The sequence below is a fragment of the Myiozetetes cayanensis genome, unplaced genomic scaffold, assembly GCF_022539395.1.
Source record: "Myiozetetes cayanensis isolate MyiCay16 unplaced genomic scaffold, myiCay2020 scf22, whole genome shotgun sequence".
Taxonomy (NCBI): Eukaryota; Metazoa; Chordata; class Aves; order Passeriformes; family Tyrannidae; genus Myiozetetes; species Myiozetetes cayanensis.
In genome coordinates, this window is record NW_026087434.1 from 10,809,397 (window position 1) to 10,835,923 (window position 26,527).

Genomic DNA, 26,527 nt, shown 5'->3' on the forward strand with positions numbered 1-26,527 from the left:
TCAGGGGGGACCTTCTGGCTCTGCAATCCCTGACAGGAGGGGGGAGCCGGGGTGGTCGGGCTCTGCTCCCAGGGAACAGGGACAGGAGGAGAGGGAACGGCCTCAGCTGTGCCAGGGGAGGGGCAGGTTGGACACAAACCAGTCCTCAGTGCCATGGAGGGGGTGTTTTCAATGCTGTGCTCGCTGACCCATCTATAAAAGCTGGTTTTTTCATTTCTTTACCATCATTTTAACCAATGGAGCAGCGTGTGCCTCCCTCCCAAACCCACACAGACACCCCTGGATTGTTCTCTTTCTCAAGAAACTGTTTTTTATCAACATGGATCAAAATTGGACAGAATTTCCACCTACAGAATTGCTCATCAAGTGATTTGTTCCAGTTATTAATGATAGGCTTGATCTTATTTCTCTCGACAATTAGCAAGGCCCCAAAATTAAATTCAGTGATCTGCAATTTCCTTAAGTTGTGCCTTTCTCTTTCATAACTGGTTCTCACCTGAGCTGGTGCCAGTGACTCCAGCACTCAGCCTTTCCTTTCCATGCTCTGGGGACTCATTTCCCCCTCCTCATCAGGATTAGGTTCCCCCTTCCTTTAGTCCAGGTTGTTTAATGTGGATCATGGAGCTGCACAAAGCTTTTTTTCCTTTTCCCACAAACGTGACACACCAAAAATACCATTAAAAATACACCTTAAGAATATGTAGCCTTAGTCAATCTTTTATGGTGATGATGATGATCAAGATTTCAATAAAATTAACTTTTTGCACTGGAAAATTGCTCATATTTAAATGTGCCACCTGTTTAGCAGGCCAGGTTGGATGGGGCTTGGAGCAACCTGGGCTGGTGGAAGTTGTCTCTGCCCATGGAAGGGGATGGGACTGGATGAGCTTTAGGGTCCCTCCCAACCCAAACCATTCTACAGGGATATGAAAACACTTGAGTAATGGAGAGTGGAGAGTTTTACACAGAGGGGAAAAAATGGAGGGCGAAGTTATTCAGATTGCAAAGAATAAGGACAAGAAAATTATTCAAATTCTCTCCTCCCCTCCCTAGTTTCACACACTTCTGTGTTTTTGCTCTCTCATCTTTACTCCTCTAGCCCAGGGAATGACCTCATAGCTGTCATTTCCTAGAAACTGGCAGCTCCTTTATCTCCCCAGATATTTTCCATCAGCCAGGCTGCAGAACCCCAAGAATGTTTGAGAAGAATCAGCCCTCCTGAGGATGTAGGAATGAAGATAGTTTTCTCTGCCTGTAACTCATTATTTGAAGGGACAGGGGTGTGGCAGTAAAAGAGGAGCCCCATCCGTTGGGGGAAGAGTTGGAGACACAAAGTTTGTCTGCAAATGCTTTAACCAGAAGGAGTGGAAATGTGCAGACATGAATCACGAGTCCTGGAGCTACAGCCACCTCCAGGAGGGCAAAACTGTGCCCTGTGGTCTTGATGGTCGTGGAGAAGTGATGAGGATCCCACAGGGGGATCCAACTCAAAGGACCTGAGCCAGATGTTCAGTCACATGAGCAGCTGTTTTCTCCCACCTTTCAAGGTCCAGGCCAAATGTGAATGCTGTAAATTTGGTGCTGTGGGCCAGAATGGCTGAAGTTTCTATGCTATGAACTGTTTTTGTCTGAGTTGTGTAAGTAGGAGGAGATTTGATTCACAGGCAAGTTATGAAGCTCAGGATAAAAATATAGTATTTCTGGACTTGAAGAGCCAGTGCAGTGTGTGCTTGGCTGATATCAACTCCAACAGAGTGCAGAAACAAGGCAACTTTGCCAGGATTGGTCCCACATCAGGCAGCAGTTACCCAACTATCCTCCACCAAGGATTTTAAGGACCCTCCCAGCCTTGCTTCATCAGGAGTGCAGAATAAGAGTTTGGAAAGATTTTAGCTAAACCTTCTGAGGCTGATGTTTACTTGATGGTTTCCTTGTGTTGTCCTTTTTTTTTGGTATGGCAGAGAATTACCAGGAGCAAGAACAGGAACAAGTTCAACTTGGGTAACTTGCCACTGGTTCACAGAGGAGAAGCAGTTTGAGGGTATCCCCTCAAGGTTATCTTGAGATAAGCTTATCTTATAAGATTTATCTGAAGTCTTTTGGTGTCCCCTCCACTGGAACAAGCTACCTGGCACATAAATGTCCCTTTTCATGTCTCTTCTTGATAAAATCCTCTGATTACTCACCCTGTCTGCTGTGTCCCAGTGGTCACTGAGGGGACTCAGAGCAGCTTTGACACGATCTGATAAAAAACCAGGACATGCTGCACTGAGTAAAGCTCATTTCTGTATGAATCTTGTTATATATGAAAGCTCTGGGGATTATCTGAAGAGTTCGAGATTTCTCCAACAAAACAGTGGTTCATCCGACCAAAAAGAAGAAATAATTATAGGGATGCTGCTGGAATTCTGTGGTTAATAAAGTTTAGGTACTGCAATAGCTCAGAATAAGGAAAATACAACAGGTTTATTGTCTTACATAAGCTTCAAAAGCTGCCCGAGCCAACTTTAACTTCATGGAAAACTTTGTATGTTTGGAAATGTGACCACATGTCCCAAGAGAAATTCCAGCCCTTTTCAGACCAAGCAGATGAAAGCCAAGCTGGCACTTGGATCAGGGAGCAATGACAGCCAACAGGAAAGTGCCTGCAGGTATTTATTTCAACTGCTAAATTAAAATTCTTTGGCTGCACTCATTTTTCCTTAGTTTTCCAGGTGTTCTTGTCACCTGCCTTTTAAGAATTTGGGTTTGAGTGTTGGCACAGGAAACTACACGAGTTTCAAATACATGCAGTGTTTGAAGAGGCATAAAAATTCATAGCTGACCTCGAGGTAACACAGTTCAGTTCCAACCCCACTGGTTCCTGTGCAGTTCTGAAGTGGTGCAGCAGGAGCTGTGTGCAAACAGCCACAGTGAGATGGCACAGCTCTGCCTCTGCATCTCAACCAGCCAGCCGTGAAGGAAGAGAAAGCTGTCAATATGAGAGCTGAATAATTTCGTGATTCGAGAAAATTTGCTTTCATTCCACACAGAAATCGGGGATTCAGACAGCACTCAGTGCACTGAACAGAAAGGGAGCACACACATAGCAGGTGAGCTGAGATGACAGATCCAATAAATAGTTTCTTTAATAGCTGAGCCCAGATAGATAGAGAAAAACAGCTCAGGGAAGCAACATAAAATCCCCAAATGGTTTGGCTTGGAAGGGACCTTAAAGCTCATCCAATTCCACCTTCCACCAGCCCAGGTTGCTCCAACCTGGCCTTCGACACTTCCAGGGACGGGGCAGCCACAACTGCTCTGGGCAACCTGTGCCAGGCCCTGCCCACCCTCACAGGGAAGGATTCCTTCCCAATATCCCATCTAACCCTGTCCCCTTCAGCCTAAGGCCTTTCCCCCTTGTCCTGTCCAACTATGCCCTTGTGAGAAGCCCCTGCCAGCTCCTTTAGGTACTGAAAGGACCTAAATAAACCTTCCATGACCAAGAAGATCCAGAGTTCCTCCATCCCTGGAGGCTTCCCAGACAAGAACTAAGACAAAACGCCCCTGAGGATGGGGGCACACACCTGTGCAGGGATGGACAGGGAGCAGGATCTGGCTGATCACCACTGAACTTTAGGAATCTGCCTGATGTGCCCACATTCCCAGATGTTCCAAGGTGCCTTCTTCAGTCAGGAGATAAAAAATGGGCCATTAATCTAAATCAGAATTGACGCTTGGAGGAGGCTGGAGGGAGGACATCAACTCTTGGTTTTTAGATAGCTGATATTTGGGGATGTTTATGCCTTCTGAGCCTCATCCTTCCTGGCTGTGCAGGATTGATTGCAGGAATGTGCTGAGAGCAGAGTTTTGCCCAGGTTTTACTCCACCTTCTCCTACTGGGAGCTCAGCACACTCCTCTGCAATGTCCCAGCTGCCTGTGATAGGAGGCTAATCTTTTAATGAGATTTTGGAAGACTTTACTGCTAGTTTTATGTAAGGAGGCCAGAATCCCAGTGTCAGGAGCTTAATAAATAAGGTTTCTTGGTCTGGGGAATTCCACAGATCTGGAGCAAAAATTACAAGAGATTTTACTCCTACATTAGGCTGTCTAATAGTCAGGGGGTTATTCTTCTGTACAGTCACTGAAGAGAAAGAAGCTCCTCTTTAGCAATTCAGATCTCAAATGGAGCCTATTTTCTGTTGCATCAGCAAATCTTAGAGTGTGTGAAGCCTTGAGCTCCAGCTTTAGCACAGAGGCATTGGAAGCAAAACCAATTTTTCCGTTCCACCTTTATTATACGGAACAAATGAGTTCCATATAACAATAAAAATCATGCTTATTAAATGCTATTCATCAGCTGTAAGCCCTGGAGTAACTTAATTCTACCAGTGGAAGGAAGTTTTAGGCTTGGATTAATGATTACCTGAAAGTGCATGTTATGTGCTGAGTGTGACTGTGAAGGTCTCAAGAATGCAAATTCTTCCTGAAGTATCCTCAGTTCTCTCTGCCTGGTTTTCCTTTGCCAAGTGAAATGGGAACTGCAGGAAAAGCAGCTTCAGAGATCTGAAAGTTCCTTGCAATGCACAGTTTATTCACAGCCCAGATTTCCTGGGTTTATTGTGAGGCCACTCTCAGAGCAGTGAGTGAAGGAAAGCTCACGGGAGAGGGACAGCAAGGAAAAATTGGAGGTTCATTTCCATTTTTCTCCATAAATTATGCATTGAAATCAGGAACTGTATTAAAGCTCCTGGCTCTCTGCTGTCAGGTGGAGCTGAGTGCCAGCCAGGGATGGTTTCATTAGGCAGACAGGGCTAAATGGCACAGCACTTCTACAGGATCTCAGCTGGCTCAGTAGAAAGCAGCTGCTGAACTGTTTGTTTAAACTCCAGCTTGGTGCTCTGCTCCTGCACTTCCTCTGCTTTCTAGGAACCACAGTTTAGGAAAGGGAACTTTTTAGGCACGTGGCTATTTGGGCACCTGAATATGAGGCTGGAAATGATGTGCTGTGCAAGATGCCAATGGTACCATGCTCTGCCCTCCAGGAGTTGGACTCCGTGATCCTTGTGGGTCCCTTCCAGATCAGTGCATTAAGGGATTCCCTGTGATTATTCCCAATGAATTGTTCGTTGTGATTCCAACCTTCTTTGCTCATTTTCTTCCCATTTTCTGGCCTCTCTCGATCCTTTTCTATTATGTCTCCTATTTGGGTTGTCCCTCCATGCAGCTCATCTGTGAATTTAACTAATGTGTGATTGCAGAGGGGCAGGAAATAACAGAGCTGCTGTGACAGAGCACATTCTCCCCTGCACACACACTTTTGTTCATTACTCTCCCTCCATTCATTATTCAGAGCTTGCAACGTTGCTCCTGAATTTTCCTGTGGCAGTTCTGAGATGTCACCTGGAATGCCCTCCCTGTATCTCCAGGAGCTCCCCTCTGGCTCTCCACTGGCTCCCACCCTGCTGCCAGGGCTCCACAGGATCACAGAATCTGCTGAGCTGGGAGGGACCCACAAGGACCATCAGTCCAACCCTCAGCCCCGCACAGGCCCAGCCCCAAGAGTGCCCCAGAGGATCATCCAAACCCTCCTGCAGCTCTGGCAGCCTTGGGGCTGTGCCCACTGCCCTGGGGAGCCTGTTCAGTGCCCAACCAGCCTGTGGGGGAAGAACCTTTTGCTAAGATCCACCCTGAGCCTGCCCTGACACAGCTCCAGCCATTGGTCCAGGGACCAAGACTCCCAAAACTCAGGTCCTACAACACTCAGCATTGCTGGGCCTGGGCTGAGTTCTGGATTTAGCTCCTAAAACCACCTCTTAAATCAGGGAACTTTACTCCAGGCAAATTTGGAAGGTTTCTCTTCCAATTCGAATCCAAAGATTTCAAGAGCTGGGCAAAACATCTCCAGCATTTCTCAGCATTGAGGTGAGAAGACCAGAGTCACCTTTGAAATATTCTTTTTTAGGAGCACAGTGAACACCCCCAACAAATTCCCACTTCTTGGATTCCCTGTGACTTCTTTCCTTTTCTTCCTCCCCCTCACCCTTCTCCTTTTTGCTTTCCAGGAGATTATAGCAGAGGGTGACAAAGTGCTAATCTTGCTGAGGATTACGCCCGAGGGATCTCTATTGATTTCCTTTTTCTCTTTTACAGAAATAATAAAAGCTGCATTGCAGGGGTTTGGGAGCTGCTGGGGATGATAATGCACTTTTTCTAACATTAACTTTAGGTTTTTGCTTGCATAAAACATTGATTTATTAGAGAATCTAGGAGTCATATACTTAGTAGAGAACATGTTCCATTTGTGTACTGCAAATCCTCATTAGTACATGTAATAACAGGCAGAATAATGCAGAATGTTGTTGTTGTTATTATTATTATTATTATTATTATTATTATATAGTGCTGTAGGTTTATGCCCTGCTATACCAGCTGTGCCTATAGTCAATCAGACACTACACGGTCCTATTGGGCAAGGATTTGATTTCTACCCACTGGATATAAAATTCTGTAGTAATTTCAATTTTTCCCCATTGCACTTCGTGAGACTTGGACTAATTTGAAAAGAAAAACCATCCCAGGAGCAACCATTGCTGGACAGGAGAGGCTGTCAGGTTGTGTCTGGAAGGAAGAGATTCTCCCACAACCATCAGGCCAAGGTGGCTCACGCTGTGGGAGAGGCAGCAACTCTTAATACACAGAATCTGAAAGAGGGATGTGGAACAACCCTGTTTGAGCTGGTTAATTCCTCCTTGTCCCAACAATTTCATGTGCTGATGCTGCACTGAGAGAGGGCTCAGGTAGATCTGCTGGGCTGGGTCTCAGGGCCCAAATCTGAAACCTTTGCTTTGTGAACACTTGCAGGTGTGGTGAGTCCCTGTTCCAATGCTTGATATTATGAGGGCCTGTTCAGCAATAAAAGGAGGTTGATTTGTGGGTCCTGCTCAAGGACTGGCTGGGCATCTGTTGGTTGCTGGTGAGCAATCATCTTCTTTTGGGTTTTATTTCTCTCTCTTCATTATTTTCTTTTTCATTACAATTTATTTTTTTAATTTTATTTCTTTTATTCAAATGTCTTTATCCACCAGTTTTCTCACTTTTACCCTTCCAGTTCTCTTCCCCACCCATTGGGTGCAGTGAATGGGTGGCTGTGTGGGGCAGAGTTACCAAGGGGATAAAACCATGACAGTGGGGACCCAGAAATGGGGGAGTTTGGTTACCCAGCACACCCCTCCTGTGCTTTAGGAAGGGATCTGCTGGAAGTGGAGTTCAAAATTAAAAAAACACAACTGCATTCAGGTTAAGCTGGAAGGGCATTTGTGCAGGTGACAGGAGCTGTGGCTGAGGTGTCACAACACGGGGTCCCAGCAGGCTCCCTGGGGGAGGCACCACCTTGCAGTCTCTGGAAGGAGCCTGAAGAGCCCCCTGAGCTCGGCTCTTTCAAAATTCAGGACAAGTGGGCAGGGAAGGATGTTCCAGTGCCAGTGGGTGCAGCTGGGTGGGTATTTCCAGTAAATCCCAGCAGTGGATGCTCAGGTTTGGAGGCATCTCAGGATGGTACCTGCAAACAACCCAAATGCTCCACTTCCTGGCAGGGCAAGGCCAGGACAGAGGGCACCTTATCCCTCAGGTCCCATAGAAGAGGAAAATGGGATGGCATGTCCTTTCATTCCCTGACAGGAGGTTTTGCAACAGGAAATCCTCTTTTCATCCCCTCCCCTGGAGGCAGAGGCAGGACCTGGCTCCTGCTGTCAGAGATTTGTCAAGAGGAAAGAGCAAAGTTGGAAGCTATTTCCACCAGCTCCTGTTAATCCACCTCCTCACACAGCCTGGGGTCATTGTGTGCTGCTTGTTATTGATCTATTCAGATTTATCCAGAATAATCTTGAGTGTCCCTTTGTGCACTCCAAAAACATGTGAAGGGCCTTTAAAAGCAGCAAGATCACCATCCCTCTCCTCCCTCCTTCCCTCCTGGCTTCTCCCAGCAGAACTTGGGCAAGAAACAGTGAAATAGGCTTCATTCTGACCCTCCTGCCCTTCCTTCTCCTGGTGAGCACAGGCACTGGGGCTTTCAGAAAAGCTCTGAGTGTGATATTTCAGATTATTTCCCTCCTGTGACCTCCATGGGCAAAGCAAGGCCCTGTTCTGGCGAGTGGCCTCTGCAGGACTTTGGGTTTGAAGGGCTGGCTGGGTTTTTAAGGTCCTCTGTAAGGGCAGAACTGGTTAATAAAGTCATGGAAGTATCTAATAAAGTGACCAGTCTGTCCATCCCCGGTGGGGGACGTTAAAATGAACTTGGGAACTGCAGTTCTATCACTGCCAGGATGGTGCCTCACGTTCCCAAATCTGCTTCTGAGCACACTGAGCAGTTTAAGCTGTCCCTGGTGTCTCTCCCTGCTGTCCCAGCTCTCACATCTGTAGCTGCCAGGTTTATGACTCCATAACATTTTTATTCCTCCTCTTTTTAATTAGAAGATTCCCAGTCTGTGGGAGAAAACACCTTGTCCTTTGGAAGCTGAGAAAGTCCTGAAGGCTCGGAGCTCTTGGGATGCTCAACATGACAGGACAGTCATTCCCACAGCAATTTTGGCAGATATTCTTTTAGATGTTTCTTTATAGCAGCCTCCAAATCTTATCATTCCAGGGAAATATTTGGATCCCCTGTATCATGTCTTTTTGCTCCAATAATGGATTATTTTCTAGGATGACCATAGAGAACTGAGGGTGAAAGCTCACACCACTGATCCCACTTCAGCTTTTATCACTCCCTTTTAACTCCCATTAATTAAGTTTCCTTCCTATCAGCAGCTCCAGAGGCTGAGTCCAACCAGCTGAAAGGCACATTTGCCACAGGGTTTGGAATTCAGTGTTTGTTTTCAAGGGGACTTTCCCAACCCCTGCAGCAGGAGAATAGCCAGCAGATTATTGTGGGAGATTTGCTGTTTACTGCCAGAATTGTTCCCCACTTTCAGGCTAATAAGTAATTGTGATAGCTCTCAGCACAGTTATGTGATGTTAACTCCAGGGGAAATTGTCCATCCAAAGAGCCTCTGAGGCATTTAACTCTGAATTTGGGAAATATAGAAGAAAATTGTTTCTGTTGGGGCATTTTTAGAGGTACTTACAGCTGCATCTAAATTTAGATCCCTCTTTAAACTGAGCTCATTCCCAAAAATTTATAACGTACTTAAATAAATAGATCCCATTTACCTGAAACTCTTGAAATCAAGAAAAATCAAAGTGCAATCAGTGCACAAAACCTGTTCCTCCTGAAGATTCAGCAGAGAGACATAATTTGTCTCTTAATTTCCACACAGAGGTTTGTTTTATGAATCCCAGAGACACAGTGATCCCCTGCATTTAGATCTTAAGCAGCTGTCACCACTCCTTTATGGCCCTTCCACCATATGGAGTAAATGTCTGCACTGACTCCGTGTCACCTGCCCAGAGGTCACAGAATTTCATTAAGAAGTGAGCTAAGAAATGAAATTATTCTAATTCCTTTTTCATAGGAAAAGAAATACTGGCTTAAACTCAAGGCTTAAGCTGCCTTAGCAATGGGCAGGATCCAAGACTGGAGCCATCTCCTGACCCCTGCTGTGACCACGAGCTGGGCACCTCCAAAAGGTGATCACATCCTAAGGCTTTCCATGCTGTCTTCTGGAGTACCTCTTTTTCCTTCTGTGGCGAGAGGAACACAGAAAACTGGCTTAAGACACCTCCTTTTTAGATGACTGGAGACAGTGGGATGAACCCCACAGTCCTCACTACAGGCCTGGTTTAGAAGAACCCAAGAATAAAAACCACACTGGGAGGGGCAGATTCTGATGTGGCAGATTTTGCCTCACTGAAGCCACAGATCTATTCTGTGCTTTCTCAAACAAAAAGAAGTGGAAGTATAAAGGATAAAATTTGCTTATTAAGGAAGGACTTGAAATTAAGTTATATCTTCAGATCACAGAATCTTCAGATCAGAATCACAGAATCCCAGGATGGTTCGGGTTGGGAGGGACCACAGTGGGTCATCTGATCCAACCTTCCTGTCATCCCAGAGCACATGGCCCAGGATTGTGTCCAGAGGGGTCTGGAATATCCCAGGGAGGAGACTCCAGCCCCTCCCTGGGCAGCCTGGTCAGAGCTGGGTCACTGCCCAGCCAAGAAGTTCCTCCTCCTGTCCAGCTGGAGCTTCCTGGGCATCGGTTCCTGCCCGTGGCTCTTGTGCCATTGCTGGGCCCCCCCAGCAGAGCCTGGGCCATCCTCTGCCCCCTCCCTGCAGCCCCTGACACACCCTGGGGAGGGCCCCTCTCAGGGGGTGCTCTGGAGGCTGAACAGCCCCAGCTCCCTCAGCCTTTGCTGCTCCCAGAGATGCTGCAGCCCTTGGGCATCTCTGTAGGAGAGTCACCTTCCAGGAGCTGCCTATCCCTGCTGTGCTGAGGAGCCAGAGCTGGGCCAGCCCTGCAGATGTGCCTCCCAGTCCATCTGGACTCTCAGTCTGCCTTAGGAAAGGTGTTTGTTGGAGCAAATGATTTTCTATTCAGGCATAGGTACCGTTAAACCATGAGGGCATCCCAGACATGTGGGATCCAGGACAGAATGATGTCCCTGCTCTCCCACACTGGTATTAATGTTCCAGTTGTACAGTTCATTTTGAGATTCCCTGAGTGCCACTGGAATCAGCAAGACTGTTCCAGTTAGGACTTGCCAACATCAATACCAAACCTGCACATTCCAGACATAAATAAGTGACTCAGGCTCCTGGCTGGATTTGTTTACCTGTGTTCTGACATTGCAGTGCATTTCTGGGACACTTTGAAGATAAAAGCAGTGTGAGGGCAAACCTAAAAAAGGCTGGTTGGGAGGGGAAAGAAGAAACATCTCATCACCCCTTTCAGGTCCTGTTTTGTCAGTCGTTCCATAGGTAAACCCAAAAGCAAACCAAGATGTCAGCACATGTCTTGGCTGTATTATCTTAAGATGGATTTATATCAAATGCACAAATAAATTCAGTTTTTTGAAGTCAGCTACACAAATGGTTGCATAATGTTATTGACATTTAGAGATACTTAGAATTTCTGTTCATTTAGTATGTGGGGGAAACCACTCTCCCCTTTAATATCCCTTTAACAGAGTGATTTACTTTTCTAATGTAGTCTAGTAATAAACATCAAAACAACAGCATTTTTCCTCCAAGTCAAAGCTTGGAAGGGTGAAATTTTCCAGATAATTAGTGAACAATTTAGAGGCCATTTTGAAGATGAAGTGCAGTCATGCTGGAACAGTGTGAGGCTGAAAGTATTCTGTGGGATATTTCTTTACCAAACTCTTGTCTCCTGGCACTTGGGTGAGACTCATCACACCCAAAATCTGAATTGGCCTGTGAAGACAAGTCTCATCCTTCACAGGGCATTAGGGGTTCCCACTCTGGGCTGCCCATGGAAGTGTTTGATGTCATAATCATAGAACTGTGCGATGGTTTGGGCTGGAAGGGACCTTAAAGCTCATTCCACCCCCTGCCATGGGCAGGGACACCTTCCACTAGCCCAGGGTGCTCCAAGCCCCGTCCAACCTGGCCTTGGACACTTCCAGGGATGGGGTAGCCACAGCTGCTCTGGGGAGCTGGAAGCTGATGTGGGAAGGCTCCAGGGTTTTATCTCTTTGGCCAAGCATTTCATCAATGTGACCGATGGGAGTGAAGGAACAGGGGACTGACACAGGCACCTCACACCTCCCAGTGAAGTTCTGGTGTCTCAACAAGCAGCTCAGCTGCATGGACACACAGGATCACAAAATCCCAGAATATCCTGAGCTGGAAGCAACCCACAAGGATCATCCAGTCCAACTCCTGGCCCTGCACAGACACCCCAACAATCCCACCCTGTGCCCCAGAGGATCATCCAAACCCTCCTGCAGCTCTGGCAGCCTTGGGACTGTGCCCACTGCCCTGGGGAGCCTGTTCAGTGCCCAACCAGCCTCTGGGGGAAGAATCTTTTGCTGAGATCCACCCTGAGCCTGCCCTGACACAGCTCCAGCCATTCCCTCAGATCCTGTCACTGGTCACCAGAGAGATGTTTTAATCATGTTTCCAGCTTGTACTGAGGGAACACATTGAAGGAGTTGTTATTTTTGTTCTTTTTACCTAAATCACATCCTCCCTCCAGCAGCCACCAAACAGCTATTGAAGAAAAGACAGGAAAAGAGGGGCAGACTCTTGGATCTAGCAAAAAAGTGGGAAAAGCAGGGGAGAATGGCAAGATCCCTGGCCAGCACTGAAAACAGAGCTGCTACAGCTGCCCAGAGATGTGGTGCAGTGTGAGCTGTCCCAAACTTACCAGCCCGGGTGGCAGAGCACTCCATGTCACCAAAAGAAATAACTGGTTCTGGTGGATCCAATCTCCTTTCAGCATGTTTAATTGTACCTTAGAAAAGGGATAACCACTGACAGATTGCTTCTCTGGAAAGAAGGAAGGTGGTAGCTGGGTCACTGAATAGTTGGACAGTGTCAGTGAATGGTCTCTCTGAAGGTTGGATGTGGGAGGAGTGAACGAGATGAGCTTTGAGGTGTTTCCTTCCCAAGCCCAACCATTCCATACTCTGTGAATGATGATGAAGGTGCTCCTCAGAGCCCTGTGTGCCACAGAGGAGTTCTGTGGCCTGGCTCAGTGTGGAGATCCAGGCTGAGCTCCAGCAGGACCAGGCCAGGCCTCTGGTGCTCCAGGACCCAGAGATCTGTGCAGCTCCCTGGCCTCTGCCAGCTGAGCTGAAAATTTAATACAAGACAGTGAGAACTTTATTAAAGCCTCCCCCATGTCCTTTGGGAAACCGTCCCATTTATCACTGCACGTATCTTTGACTTAATATCTTGTGACTAATTTCATCTCTCGCCTGAAGAATAGTCAAATATTCCTCTTCCAGAACCCCACATGGATTTGGATGGCCAGGGTGATGCATGTGGTAACTCAGATTTATTCCCAAGGAAGGCTGGGAATTGTTGCTGTGGTAAGACAGGAATAAGAGCTCTGTCTTTCCAACTGAGGCTGCACTTTCATCCATACCAGGGTTTTGCTGACACAGGGGGTTCTGTTCAGGGTAAGAAACCCCCTAAAGCAGGGAGAAAGCTCAGACCTTTCTATACATATTTATCTGGACTGTTTTAGAGGGGAAAGTTGAGAAATAAGGCAGCTTATTATGGGATTAATTTGAAAAACTCCAGGGTGGTGGCAGATGCAATCTGAGCCACACTTGGCAGGGCAGTGGGGAAGCCCTGGCCTTGCCCAGGTCTTTTCTTCTGTTTTGGATTCCTGAAGAATCCTGTTTCCCAGTGGTGGAAACGATGATTAATTACCCTGTAGGACAAGGAGTAATTTTTTGCCATCAAGAAATTCCTCCTATTTGAAAGTATTGTCTTGATTCCCAAACTGAAAATTGAATGTAAGACAGTTCCTTCCAGAAATGACCAGAGGATGAATGATGTGTGTTCAACATCTGTGAATCAAAGCCTGTGGTGTGACTCACCCTGGGCTGGTTTCATTGTTCTTCTTATTATAGCATCTCCTCCAAAGGTCACATTTAACTGCTAAAAATAACCCCAAAAAACATCGCCTCCTCAGCAAACACTTGGAGCAAATATAGGCTACTTCTGCATTAAAAGTACAGATCCAGGTCACCCAGCTCACCTACTTAGGGGATATTTTAGGGCTTCCCAAAAGATTTGACATCCTCCAAATGTCAATCTCCTTTCAGTTCCATGCATCAGCATTTAGTCTTCTTACTTCAGAGTGGCTGTTATTTAGATGCAGATTTTATCAAAGTTTAACCAGCTTAACATTTCTGATGTGAAACCCACAGAGAGTTGAGGTGAACTTGGTTCCAGTGTTGAGCAGCAGGAGGAGGACTGGAGTACAACCTTATTTTCATTCCAAATGATAGGACTGGAGAAGAGGAGGCTCAAGGGAGACTTCATCACTCTCTACAGCTCCCTGACAGGAGGTTGTAGCCAGATGGGGGTTGGTCTCTTCTACCAGGCAATCAGCAATAGGACAAGAGGGTCGGTCTCAAGCTCTGCCAGGAGAGGTTTAGGTTGGATATTAAGAAGAAATTCTTTACAGAGAGGGTAATCAGACACTGGAATGGGCTGCCTGGGAGGGGATGGATTCTCTGTCCCTGGAGGTTTTTAAGATGAGACTGGATGTGGCATCAGTGCCATGGGCTGGTAACTGTGGTGGTCGTGGATCAAGGGTTGGACTTGATGATCTCAGAGGTCCTTTCCAACCCAGCTGATTTTATGATTCTATGACTGATTCCCATCTTCGTTCCTTTGACTGCCTGATGTGTAATTCTACCAAAACCAGAGCAGCAGAGGCAGGTCCCTCTTTAAATGTTGATTTTGGAGAGCAGTCTCTGTCTGAACCCTCAAGAGAACCTGATTTTCAACCCAGTGTTTCAGCTCACAGAATATTTTGTCTGTAACATGAGAGTCCTCAACCTTTCCTGCCAAGGAGAAGGAAGGACTAAACTTCCTCTTCAGCCTTTCTTACTGACCACCCTGGGGAAGCCCCTGCCCTGTGCACTGATTTCTGTTTTCAGAGAATCACACAATATCTTGAGTTGGAAGGGACCCATAGGGATCATCGAGCCCAACTCCTGCCCCTGCACAGGTCCATCCTCAAGAGTCACACTCTGTGCCTGACAGGATTGTCCAAACTCCTCTTGAACTCTGAAACCCCGGAGCAGCTGAGCTGGAGAACACCCTGATCTACCTGCAGGATGATCAGTGGCTGCACAGGCTCTGTCTTCTGCTGCTCGTACCCAGAGGCCACAACCTGCCTCCTGATTGCCTCACAAAGAGCTCAGGGTTTCCAGAGAACATTTTCCCTGGTGACAACACTTCAATACTTTTTTTATCAGTGTTCTCTTCCCCTTGAGGAACAAAGACCATCCCGCTGAGAACTCAGATTTCTGACCACGTGCTTTTCAGTGACAGCTGGCACACTGTGAAGTCTGAAACACATCTTTTGGAAGAAACCAAGGTTTCTGGGACACTGTGCATGAATGAGTAGGGTCAGGTGGCAGTTTGAAGGGTGAGGACTATCACTAATGTTCAGGCTGTTTATCAGTGCCCGCTGTGCAGGTATTTCCTGGTGGGACTGAAGGGACCATGAGATCCCGTGGGATTCTAATTAACCACTGGCATTACTAAAGCAAGGCCATTAAACCCAGCCTTTTGCACTTCAGTCTAATCACAGCATCAGATACAATAATACTTTAATAAGACTTAAGCTGCAATTGATTTATTTTTTTTTTAATACACCATGAATTGAAACTGAGGCAAAAATGGTTGGAAATTATTTAGGAGTTACCAAGAATTAGGGAAAAATCCTTCATTGTTAATTAAAGAGGATTACTTTATGTTTTTTAGCATTGAGGAGCTCTAATATTTTTTAACTAATATTTTTACTGGTAACTAAGCTCAGCTGAGGAGGGATTTGTTGGGGTGGTTTTCACTGGACATGAGTGCTGCTGTTCATCTGCTCATGTCCAAACAAACAGCCTCTGATGGATAAGTTGCCTTCCAGTGCTTTCAATTTGCGTAACAGCAGGTGCTTCGAGATGCCATTAGCACTGCACAAAGGAAATCTATTAATAGAGAGGTCTGGATGGTCAATAACTCTGCAGTGTGTGCAGGGCAAACATTAACATGCCCATGCTGAACATGGTTTGCTGTGTTTTGGCTCTCTGGAGGTTGTTCTCTGTACATCAGATATCTTTATGTTGCATGATACAACAGAGGACCTGCCCTGGGCTGTCCATCAGTCCCAAACTCAGCATCTCAGCAGTTCAGTGTTTATGGTTCCATCCAGAGTACAGAAGGCTCTAGGCAGACATTATGGCACTTTCCAGAACGTAAAGAAGCTCCAATGGAGTTGGAGAGGGACTTTTTCAAAGGGCATGGACAAGGGGGGATGGCTTTAAGCTGAAGGAGGGCAGATTTAGATTAGATATCATGAAAAAGTTATTTGGAGGGTGGGGATGCCCTGGCACAGGTTGCCCAGAGAAGCTGTGGCTGCCCCATCCCTGGAAGTGTCCAAGGCCAGGTTGGACGGGGCTTGGAGCAACCTGGGCTAGTGGAAGGTGTCCCTGCCCATGGCAGGGGGTGGAACTGGGTGATTTTTAGTCTCCCTTCCAACCCAAACCTTTCCATTCCGTGATTCTATTCCTTTATGACAACCACTCTGCAGTCTCCTCCCCACCCTCTCCAGCCTTGGTGATGTGTCAGTTCAGAGGACAGATCTCTCTGCTGGAATCAATCCAGGTCATGAAGGTAATGTTGTGACTGTTCCATGGAGAATTCATTGTTCCTCTTCAATTCCAGCTGAACACTTTTCTTGAGCCACCTTGTGCTCTCACATTTTGCTGCAGTTGTCCCAAGCTCTTGGACCATCCTCCACACACAAATCCTTGTAGCCCCAAGGCTGCCAGAGCTGCAGGAGGGTTTGGATGATGCTCTGGGGCACAGGGGGTGACTCTTGGGGATGGGCTTGTGTAGGGCTGAGGGTTGGACTCGATGATCCTCGTGGGTCCCTTCCAGCTCAGCAGATTCTGGGATTCTGTGGTTCCTAGACAGTACCTAAGAGAAGGGTCAGTGTGGAATCTCACGTGCAGCAGATGCCTCAGTCCCCTGGCTCTGCTGGCACTGTCCCTCCTCAGCTCCTCCATCTGTCTCTGCTGACACTGTGACCCTTTGGGAAGTCTGGCTGATTTATAGCTGCTGCTGGTGCAGTTTGCTGGAGGAACAGGGGCAGACAGTGCTTTTTGCTCAGAGACACAGACTGTAAACTCCTCCCAGGGTATTTCCTGCATGACTCAGGACAAAGCAGTTGCTGCTGGTGAGACTGTAATTGCATCCACTTGGAAATGACAAAGCTCCATCCCTGCTATCACACTGTTTGATAATAGGCCTCATTAGAATTAGTGCTGAAATTATTGCAGACCTGTGAAATCAGCTTTGACTGGTAGATTTGTTACGTGGCCCAAAAGCCTCTCTCAGTTGTAGGATGGACAGGTTGGTCTGCAAGGACCAGACCTCATCTTACAGCTGGGTTTTCCCACCACATACATTCTGGCAGGGATTTTCTTCTTGTTCACCTGGATGACTGGATGAAGCTGGATGGTTTTTTCTGGGTGTCCCTTGGATTCCATATGGACTCCTTGGGAAGTTTTGGACTTTGGCTTTAGTGGAGAAGAAAAGGTTTAACAGAATGGAAAGTCACAACTTGGCCGTTCTCTTATTTTACGGAGCAGCTTCAGCAGAAGGTTTGGAGGCTGCACCTGATGTGTACTGTCTATCTGATGGTTTGGGTTGATTCAGAGCACCGAGTGAGAAGGGGGGACCAGTGCTTTGATCTGTAATTTCTGTTTCATGGAGTTGTTTAAAGGGCTCAGGCTCAGGGCTGGTCCAACTCTCGTTCCGAGCAATCTTGGGCACTAAACTGGTCACAGGATGTTCCTCTTGGGCACAGGAGGGGAACCTGAACACTGCAAATCCTGTGCTGTGGGAGTTCTGTGCAATCGTGAATGGTGACTTTCAGCAGGGCAGATTTGAGCACATCTACTTCCAGTGCCTAAATCTTTGGAAAATAAGGATTTTAAGAACTGGACAAAAAAAACCCCTAAAAGTCTAAAAATCCTAAAAGTCTAAAATTCCTAAATATCTAGAATTTCAGGCCAGAGTGTTCACTGCCATGCCATGCTCTAATTCATTTCTATGAATGAATACACAGCTTTGGATATATCTAGTTTTAAGCCTAACTATGAATGATTTTTTTTTAATTTTCTTAATAGGAATATTTTATATAAAATCACTGAGAGCAAAGGTGACCTTTGTGTTAGCCACAGATTATTGCCTCTTTGTTGAATATATAAAGAAATTATATGTAAGTATAATTTTTATAAAATGATTATACAATATCCAAATTATAGATAATTATATATAATATATAATATTTATATCTTTATAAATTTATATGTACTATATATATACTTTATATATATATAAATTTTATCTCTATATATAAAATCAACCCCCCTGCACACTGATTTACTATTCACATTCCTAAAAGATGTATCTGAGATGAGGAGTTTTAGTGCCTCTTCCCCTCATTCTCTCCAGCTCTCCTCACCAAACCTATCAAATTTATTTGTTTTCTTAACTATTTCTACTGTAACATGTCCAAATAAATACAGGATTTTGGTGGTTTTTATGAGAAGCAGCCATGCAAAGAGGACCAGTAACAGGTGAGGGCTCTATATGTGTTGCTGAAAATTATATTGGCCTCTTTTGATTCTCTCCAGCATTTCAAACTTTACTGAAAACTTCATCAAATGTTTCGAAAACTCCCCGAGCACTGTAAATAGAGATTGACAGAAAACCATCTTGGAGCAAATAGAGCTGCTGGAAGATATACAGGATTTTAGACTGTGGGAGAATGACAATGTCACAGGAGGCAATTTCAACAAACCAGGGTGAAATGAGGGAATAAATATATGTGTAATTAGTTGTGTGGGCTGGGAAGGGAAAGAACCCGTGGGTGCATAAATATGGCAATGTATAAGGTGAATTTAGATGGCTCGAGAGGAGCAGGATCAAATTCAGGAGGAAGTAGCTGCTTCTTTTTCCATTTCCTGTGGGAAATGTCCTGGAAATACAGGCAAACATGTCCAGAAAATTAAATCTGTTATCAGTGCTGCCTGTGCCACCCAGCAGTGCTGGGTCACCTGCTCCCATCAGTGGTGACCTGGCCCAAGACCTCCACATTTCCTGAGGGGAGAAGAACTGTGGAGATCTTGCATAAAAATCAGGTGTTTGTTCAGTGCAGCCTGCAAATTTATGAAATTAATTCTTACCTTACAAACATTAATTAGAATCCTGTCATCAGTTTTCCAGGTAGATCCCAGTGGTGGTAATAACTGGGTGAGGTGTCAGGTCCCTGCTTCTGAGCACAACCATATGACAAAGGGCAAAAACCACAAGATCAATAATATTGATCATCCCAACATCCATCATCCCCTCTCTCAAACATCTCCTCATTCACCTGCTTTCACTGTGATACACAATAAGATTGGGGTGTCACAGAGGATGTGTCCTGACAGCCAGCCAGGATGAGGATATTAGGGAGGATTTAGCACTGAGTGCTAATTAAGAGCTGAGTTATCTCCCTGAAATCAGGTGATTGCCCCAGACAGAGTCCCAGGACACCAATTCCTTCAGCCACTCCCTGAATAACGATTACCAGACAACATGACCTAAGCAATAACCATTTCAAATGACATTTCTGCAGGGAAAAGAGCTCTGGAGGCCCCGTAATTCCCTTCAGTCAGATACAGCAGATTCCAAATACTGAGGGAAAGGGAAACAAATGGAAGAAAAAGGCCATTGGCTCTGTGTCCCGGTGCTCCTGCCCTTGGTCACTAATGGTGGGCTCCCAATGTCACAGCAGCAACATCTGACCATCACCTGTTACTGGTGGTGGGGCACCCTCCATCTCATGTGTGTCTCCCCCTCTTTCCCCTGTCCTGTTCCTTGTCCATTCTTCTCAACTCCCCCGCCTGCTACAGCTGAAGGGTTAGTTCAGCTGAGGGTTTGATCTCACCAACTTTTGAAATCACAAAATCATACAATCATTGAGGTTGGAAAAGATCTCCAAGATCACAGAGTCCAACTTGTGACCAAATGAGGAGAATGCAGGAGAAGGTATTGCAAAAGCTGCTTCACTCTTGTGTGTGCAACTTAAGGTGCCTCCTGCTCCTCAGTAACACTCTCATGTCTGGTACTAAATTCACACCATCAGCCCTAATAAGAGGAGCAAGTAACAGAATCCCAAAATCCCAGGATATGTTGAGCTGGAAGGGACCCCCAAGGATCATCCAGTCCAACCCTCAGCCCTGCACAGGCCCAGCCCCAAGAGTCACCCCCTGTGCCTCAGAGGATCATCCAAACCCTCCTGCAGCTCTGGCAGCCTTGGGGCTGTGCCCACTGCCCTGGGGAGCCTGTTCAGTGCCAACCACCCTCTGGGGGAAGAACCTTTTGCTGAGATCCACCCTGAGCCTGCCCTGACACAGCTCCAGCCATTCCCTGGGGGCTGTCCCTGCTCCCCCCAGAGCAGAGCTCAGTCCTGCCCCTCCTCTGCCCCTGCCCAGGCAGTTGGAACTGCAGGGAGGTCTCCCCTCAGTCTCCTCTTCTCCAGCTGAACACACCAAGTGCCCTCAGTGTCCTCACACGCCTTCAAATCCAGGCCCTTCCCCATCCTTCTTTCCCTCCTTTGGACACTCTCCAATGGCTCAATCTCTCCCTTCCATTGTGTCCCCCCAAACTGCCCCAATATTGAGGTGAGGCCGCCCCAGGGCAGAGCAGAGCGGGACAATCCCCTCCCTGCTGCCCCCAGGACAGGGATGTCCCTCCTGGCTGCCAGGGCACTGCTGACTCAGGGACAACTGGCACCACCAGCACCCCCAGGGCCCTTTCCTGGCACTGCTCTCCAGCCTCTTATTCCCAGTCTGTCTGTGCATCCAGGATTTCCCCATCCCAGAGGCAGAATCCAGCCCTTCCCCTGGCTGAACTCCCTGAAGCTGCTGATTCCCAGCCCTCAGATCTGTCCAGGTGTCTCTGCAGGACCTCCCTGCTCTCGAGGGATTCAACAGCTCCTCCCAGTTTTGGGTCATCTGCAAACATCCCCAGTGTCCCTTCCAGCCCTCTGTCCAAATAATTTCTCCACTTCCTGGGGCTGTCACTGTGGATTTTGTGCTGCCTCATGTGGAGTCAACAGCTGTGTCACCCCAGGACTCTGCACCATCCATTGTGGTCGTAGGAAGTTCTGGACTGTAGGTGGGAAACACCAGGCACAGGAATAGCTCTCTGACTGCCCTGCTTTGACCTGGCCAACAACATTCTTTTTCTGATGTAGAAGAGACCATTCCTTTGGATTAGTCTTAAGAAGAATTTGAAAGAAAAATGAGAAAATATCCATAAGCCTGTGAGAAATTGATAGCCTGGAGGCCCAGGTCCAGAGCCATCAATCTGGGCTTCAGTTATACCACGTTAGGGATAATGGGAATGGACAGATTCCCACTGAAGCACTGTATTACACATAATTCCTTTCTGTTGAAAGTTGGACTTGATGATCTTGGAGGCATTTTCCAACCTTAATGATTCAGTGATTCATCTTGACCAAAAGTCAGAAGATTTAACACCTCCTATTTGGTGCCAGTTTGAGTGCCCAGAGATCAAAGCTCAAAGAGAAGGGAGTAAAGGAGAGACTGGAGACAGATGTAACAGCAGGAATAGTAAAATATTGGTGAGGTCCTTGTTCTCACCTTTAATTTCCACTTTCAAACACACACAAAAAAATAGAATAAAAAGTAATGATAAAAAATGTTCCTGTGAGTCATCAAAGGGTATCATGGAAAATAAGGAGCAGCCCAGCTGGCTAATGTGAATTGGACTTGGGTATCCTTGTTGTAAATGTCCCAGTAAAATGAAGCCTTGCAGAAGAAATCAAATAATTAACTGATCCATCAGTGTTTTATCTGACATTCTGGAGCTGAATAAATTCTTCCAGAAAGCCAGTGATTCCAGGAATTCTGCCTGTCCAGCACAGGGTTGGGCTGCAGCTCCTGGGTTTAAAAGAAAAGGGGAAAAAAAAAAAAAGAGAGTATTTGATAGCAAAAACTCAGATAATCCTTTTCCTCTCAGGGGTCACCCCAGATGCTCTGAGTAGACCCACAAGGAAATTAGTGCAGTGTTGGAAGGTTTTTATTTGTTTCAGAGCATTTGGTGTCCCATGCCCCAGATCACAAAGTCCCTCAGGACAATCTCCAGTCCCTGTGTCCAGAAGAATCATCTACACAGGGGCTTCAGCAAGTACAAAAGTCTGGATTTAACTGGAGATGCTGATCAGGGAATCCAAGGGGGGATTAGGCATTCCTGTCTGCTCTTGTATCAAGCACACTGAGCTCCACCAGGCACAGATACTGCTTTGTTAACACCCATTGCTGCCAAAGTGAAATATTCTCTGTATTTCTGTTTGTGAGACGGTGGTTCACTAAGAAACCAAATGTAAAAACAACCCATCCTTTAATGGGAAAATCATGGCTTTGTGGCTGCTCTTTCTGAGGTTTTGTAGACCAGATTTCTGCACAGATTTCTGTTGTGATTAAGAATTTCTGGACATTGTGTTTTGCTTTCAGTCTCTTCTGTGCATCTGTTGGTCTCTGACAAAATAAGATGTTATCTCTTTAGTCAAAAATGAGAGCTGAGGTTTCTCTGTCTCATCTCTGAAGGAATCAACTTTGGGGTTGAATTTTTTAGTGCAGCAGTAGACACAACAGCCTTTCTGATATCTGGATCTTGCTCACAAGAACTTCATCTGAAGGGCACGAGGTGTCCCAGTGTGCCCAGTACAAGTGTCTGGGGAAGGAGGGAGCTCATTCACATGAGGCTGATGCCCATCTCCAGAGGGAAGAGGGCTTGGAACCTTCCAGCCTCCCAGCATGTCCCACCAGGCACTCAGTTCTCACTGAGTTGTTTTTACCCCAGGGAAGCTCCAGCCAGGTCCTCATTCCTGCCTGCTCCTGCTCCTGGGTGTGTATCTTGTGCACAGCAGGAACAACTTCAAAGGCATCCTTGTTTTTTCAGCTTCCTGTCAGTTTTCCAGCCCTTCCATGAGCACAGTGAATGGAAAACCCTGGAGTGCTTGAGTCAGGGGCACTGTCTGACCTGAGCTGACCTGGATCTCCAAGCTCACAGAAAGCACAACAGAGTTTGTGCCTGATGTGAAAGAATATGTTGCCAAGATACATTCTGCTCCCTGTCACATGAGGAGCTCCCAGTCAGAAAAGGTGAAATGGGGAGTGACCATCTGGGACCACGACAGCCTCCAGGGTGTGCAGAATCTGCACAGGGTTCATCAGAGTTATTGCCCTTGGTCTGAAATAGTTTCAGGGAGAAGGAGATCGGGATTGTTAGGGAATGAACTCAGTCCTTCACCTTCATTTTGTATTAGGGCAGTAACAATAGGACGAGAGGAAAGAAAACCTGCAGGAGGAAACACCTCAAGGATGGTGCTCTGGGACACACAGCAGAAGGTGGGAGCCTTCCATGTGTCCCTGGAGAAGTCACAGGGGCAGCCAAGAGGATTTTCCCCTCACTGAGCAGTGCCTGCACCCTGAACTGACCAAACTGTTCTGGTCACATCAACGTGGCACCCACATGGCAGGGCCACACCATGTGAAATACCCTCCTGAGCTGTCCCAGATCTGACTTTGCTTCAGGCAGGAGAGTCAAATCTCCCCAGTGGTGACACTGCATTTTGTACATTTGGCATCTCCGGCTGCACGAGGGTGTTTCATCCCCAGGGCTTTTTCTCTGGGATCAAAGACTTGCTGCCTGAGGCTGGGCTGTGCTGAGCAGGAGATCCTCACTGGTTTACTCTTAGTCCTTAGCACAGGCCCAGAGAGATGTCAGTCTTTCCCCACTGAGTGGGAAATGGCAGCACATGGTGGTGTTGAAGTGGGAGAGTGTTTGGACAGAATTGTCTTCTGAATCCTCCCTAAGAGAGCATGTAATGTGGTGTAGAAGAAAACATGTGGTAGGTTAAATCAGCAGCCCTGGTAAATGAGTTTATCGTAAAATATGGAAGCTCAATCACTGCTCTGGAAACAAAGGAAATGGGGTAAAAATGAATCTTGGCTCAGCACTGCTCTCTGCCTGACACCCCAGGGAGGGATCAGACTTCTCATCTGAAATCACTGAGGTCAGCCTGTGAGGGAGGTATGAGCATCCTCCACAGGTATTTACAGAGATGACACAGCTCTGTGCTCCCCCTGCCTCTCCAGCTGCGAGGATTCAGTGGCACTGAGGGGGACCAGGGACAGCCCCCAGGGCAGGGCAGGGTGAGGTTGGGTCTCAGCAAAAGGTTCTTCCCCCAGAGGCTGGTTGGGCACTGAACAGGCTCCCCAGGGCAGTGGGCACAGCCCCAAGGCTGCCAGAGCTGCAGGAGGGTTTGGATGATCCTCTGGGGCACAGGGGGTGACTCCTGGGGATGGGGCTGTGCAGGGCCAGGAGCTGAACTCGATGATCCTTGTGGGTCCCTTCCAACTCAGCAGATTCTGTGACTGTGAGATTTTGTGAATGGTCCTTCCAACACTCACTTGTCAGCAGTTGCCTCCCAGGAGCCACCCCAAGCCCTTCAGCTGGTGATAAGCAGTTCTGCCAGATAGTCCTTGCAGCTTGGCAAGAAACCTGTCAATGCACTGAAATTCCCTAATTCATTCTGGAGTCCAGCAGCCCAGGAATTCACCTTCAGAGGGGGGTTAATTGCTTTCAGGCAAATGTTGTCCCTCCAGCTGCACTTGCTCAAAACAGCAAGTGAAATCTTGCATGAGTTTATCTGTACTTGAAGAAGATTAGGTTCCTGGTTACAAAATTGGAAGTACAGTTGTAAGAGGAGAAAAAATTGCAATCCAAGAGCCTCCTCCTTTCTCTGTGGTTTCTGCAGTCAGATCAGTGTTTTAGGAGCCAAAGCCAGTTCTGAAAGTTGGGATCTTTCCTGTCCAGGCATATTCATGGGTTCCTTGTTGCTGCTGAATGCAAATGAAGTTTCAAAGAGGATGGGAAGAGCTGCCTTCCCCTCCTTGTCTGTCTCCTCCAGGAGGGGATCTGGCTGGCCTTCAGTGTGTTGTGAATTCTTGCTGTCTCAGACTGGGGATGAAACGTCCTTAAACTTTTCTGAAATCGCTGTCCTTTGGTGTTTATAAGGTTCTGAGGAATGTTGACACCACCCAAATCCCATGGGTTCACTTTCTCTAATAAGAGATGCTGTGAGTGAAACTCCAACACCAGCACCGGATTAGAACATTTTGTAATTAAACTGCTTAGAATTGGTTTCAGTCCTTCGCTCTAACTTGGATAAATTGGTTCATCCTTATTTTCCACAGTGAGATTTCCATTTCCCTTTCTCTGTGTTTGATACTGAAGTGCTTCAAAGCAGCTTTCCTAGTGAGATACTGAGTCAAGGAAGAGACAAGCTGTTCCCCAAACACAGGTGCCTCTCTTTTCTTCAGCAAAGATATTTCCAGAGAAAAATATTGTTGTGTTTGTTATCGGGTGTCTTTATCATTTAATATCAATGTCAACAAGCATTCATGTCAAAAATGGATTTTATTCTAACAGGAGTTAGGCTTTTTTGGTGCTTTCTTTATGAACAAAGGAAATTCTGAGCACTCCCTGGCACGTTTGCCTTGCTCAGCTGAAGACACAGTGACACCAGGGCTTCCAGCACTGCAGGAATTGTCCTGGGTGGGCTCTGATGGTGGGAGGATTGGTCAAAACTTCTGCTTTCTAGTAAGTTACCCCAAAACCTCATCAGGGGCTGGGACAGTTTTAGTATTCCCTCCCCACTGTTCTGCCCCAGCTGGGTCTGTAACGTGGGGTCAGTCAGAGGGCACTGCTTGGGTCACCCTTCCCAAGGGCTGTGCTGGAGGCTCTCAGGCAAATCCTCTCCTGGCTGGGTGTTCTCCTGCAGGGCTGGTGTTCAAACCCTCCCCACTGATCCTTCTCTGCCCCCAGCACAGTTTCCTCCACTGTTCCAGCTCTTGGGTCTTTATCCAGCACATCACACAGGGAGACAGAGGCTCCTCAACACCAATTTGAAGCTTTCACTTGAAGTCTCTCCCCTTCACACATTGTGTGGAAGGTGCACTTCAGCCAGTGGACAGAAATTGGCACTTCCAGGAGAACAATGAATTCCTTCTGCAAATGGTCATCAGCCACGGGCCAGGTAAAAAGGAGCCCTCAGAGTTTGGTCTCTCGGGGTCACCACTGCTGGACAACTCGACCAGAAATCTCTTTTCGCACAACTGAGTGTCCAAGAACTCCTGGGGAGAGATCCAGGTGCCAGTCCAGGGCTCAAGGCTGGATTATCTCTCTTGGCACACACAGAATCCCAGAATGCCAGAACCCCAGAATGACAGAATGAGAGAATGGTTTGGGTTGGAAGGGACCTTAAAGCCCACCCAGTTCCACCCCCTACCATGGGCAGGGACACCTCCCACCGGCCCAGGTTGCTCCAAGCCCCATCCAACCTGGCCTTGGACACTTCCAAGGAAAGGATGGGACAAGCCCCATCTTCTCTGGGCAACCTGTGCCAGGGCCCACCCCCAGCACCTGTCCCTGTGCTCAGTCAGCCCATGGAGGTGGCAGTGGCACTGTGGGGGATGAGGTTTATGACATCAGAGGCTCTTCAGGCTCATTCCAACCCTGAGGACAGAAGGGAGAGGTGAAGTCCATGCTCATCCTACTACTCAGGACACAGGGTGGGCTGAGCATCCCAGAGCAGCAGAGCTGGGGGAAGTCAACTGGAATGTGGAGGTGTGTGGGAAAAAAAATGTTTGCTCAACAGCAGTTTCACCAAACCATAGACACAGGTGGAGCAGATGGTGGGGGGAAAGGAAGATATTTTAACTCTTAATTTACAAGGCTACAGGGAGGGGTATCTG

The 26,527-nt window shown here is 47.0% G+C and overlaps 1 protein-coding gene across 1 annotated transcript in view; it reads left to right on the top strand.

Moving 5' to 3' along the window:
• Positions 1 to 26,527, top strand: part of SHISA6 (shisa family member 6) — a 237,155-nt gene that overhangs the window by 145,291 nt on the left and 65,337 nt on the right. The window lies entirely within an intron of this gene.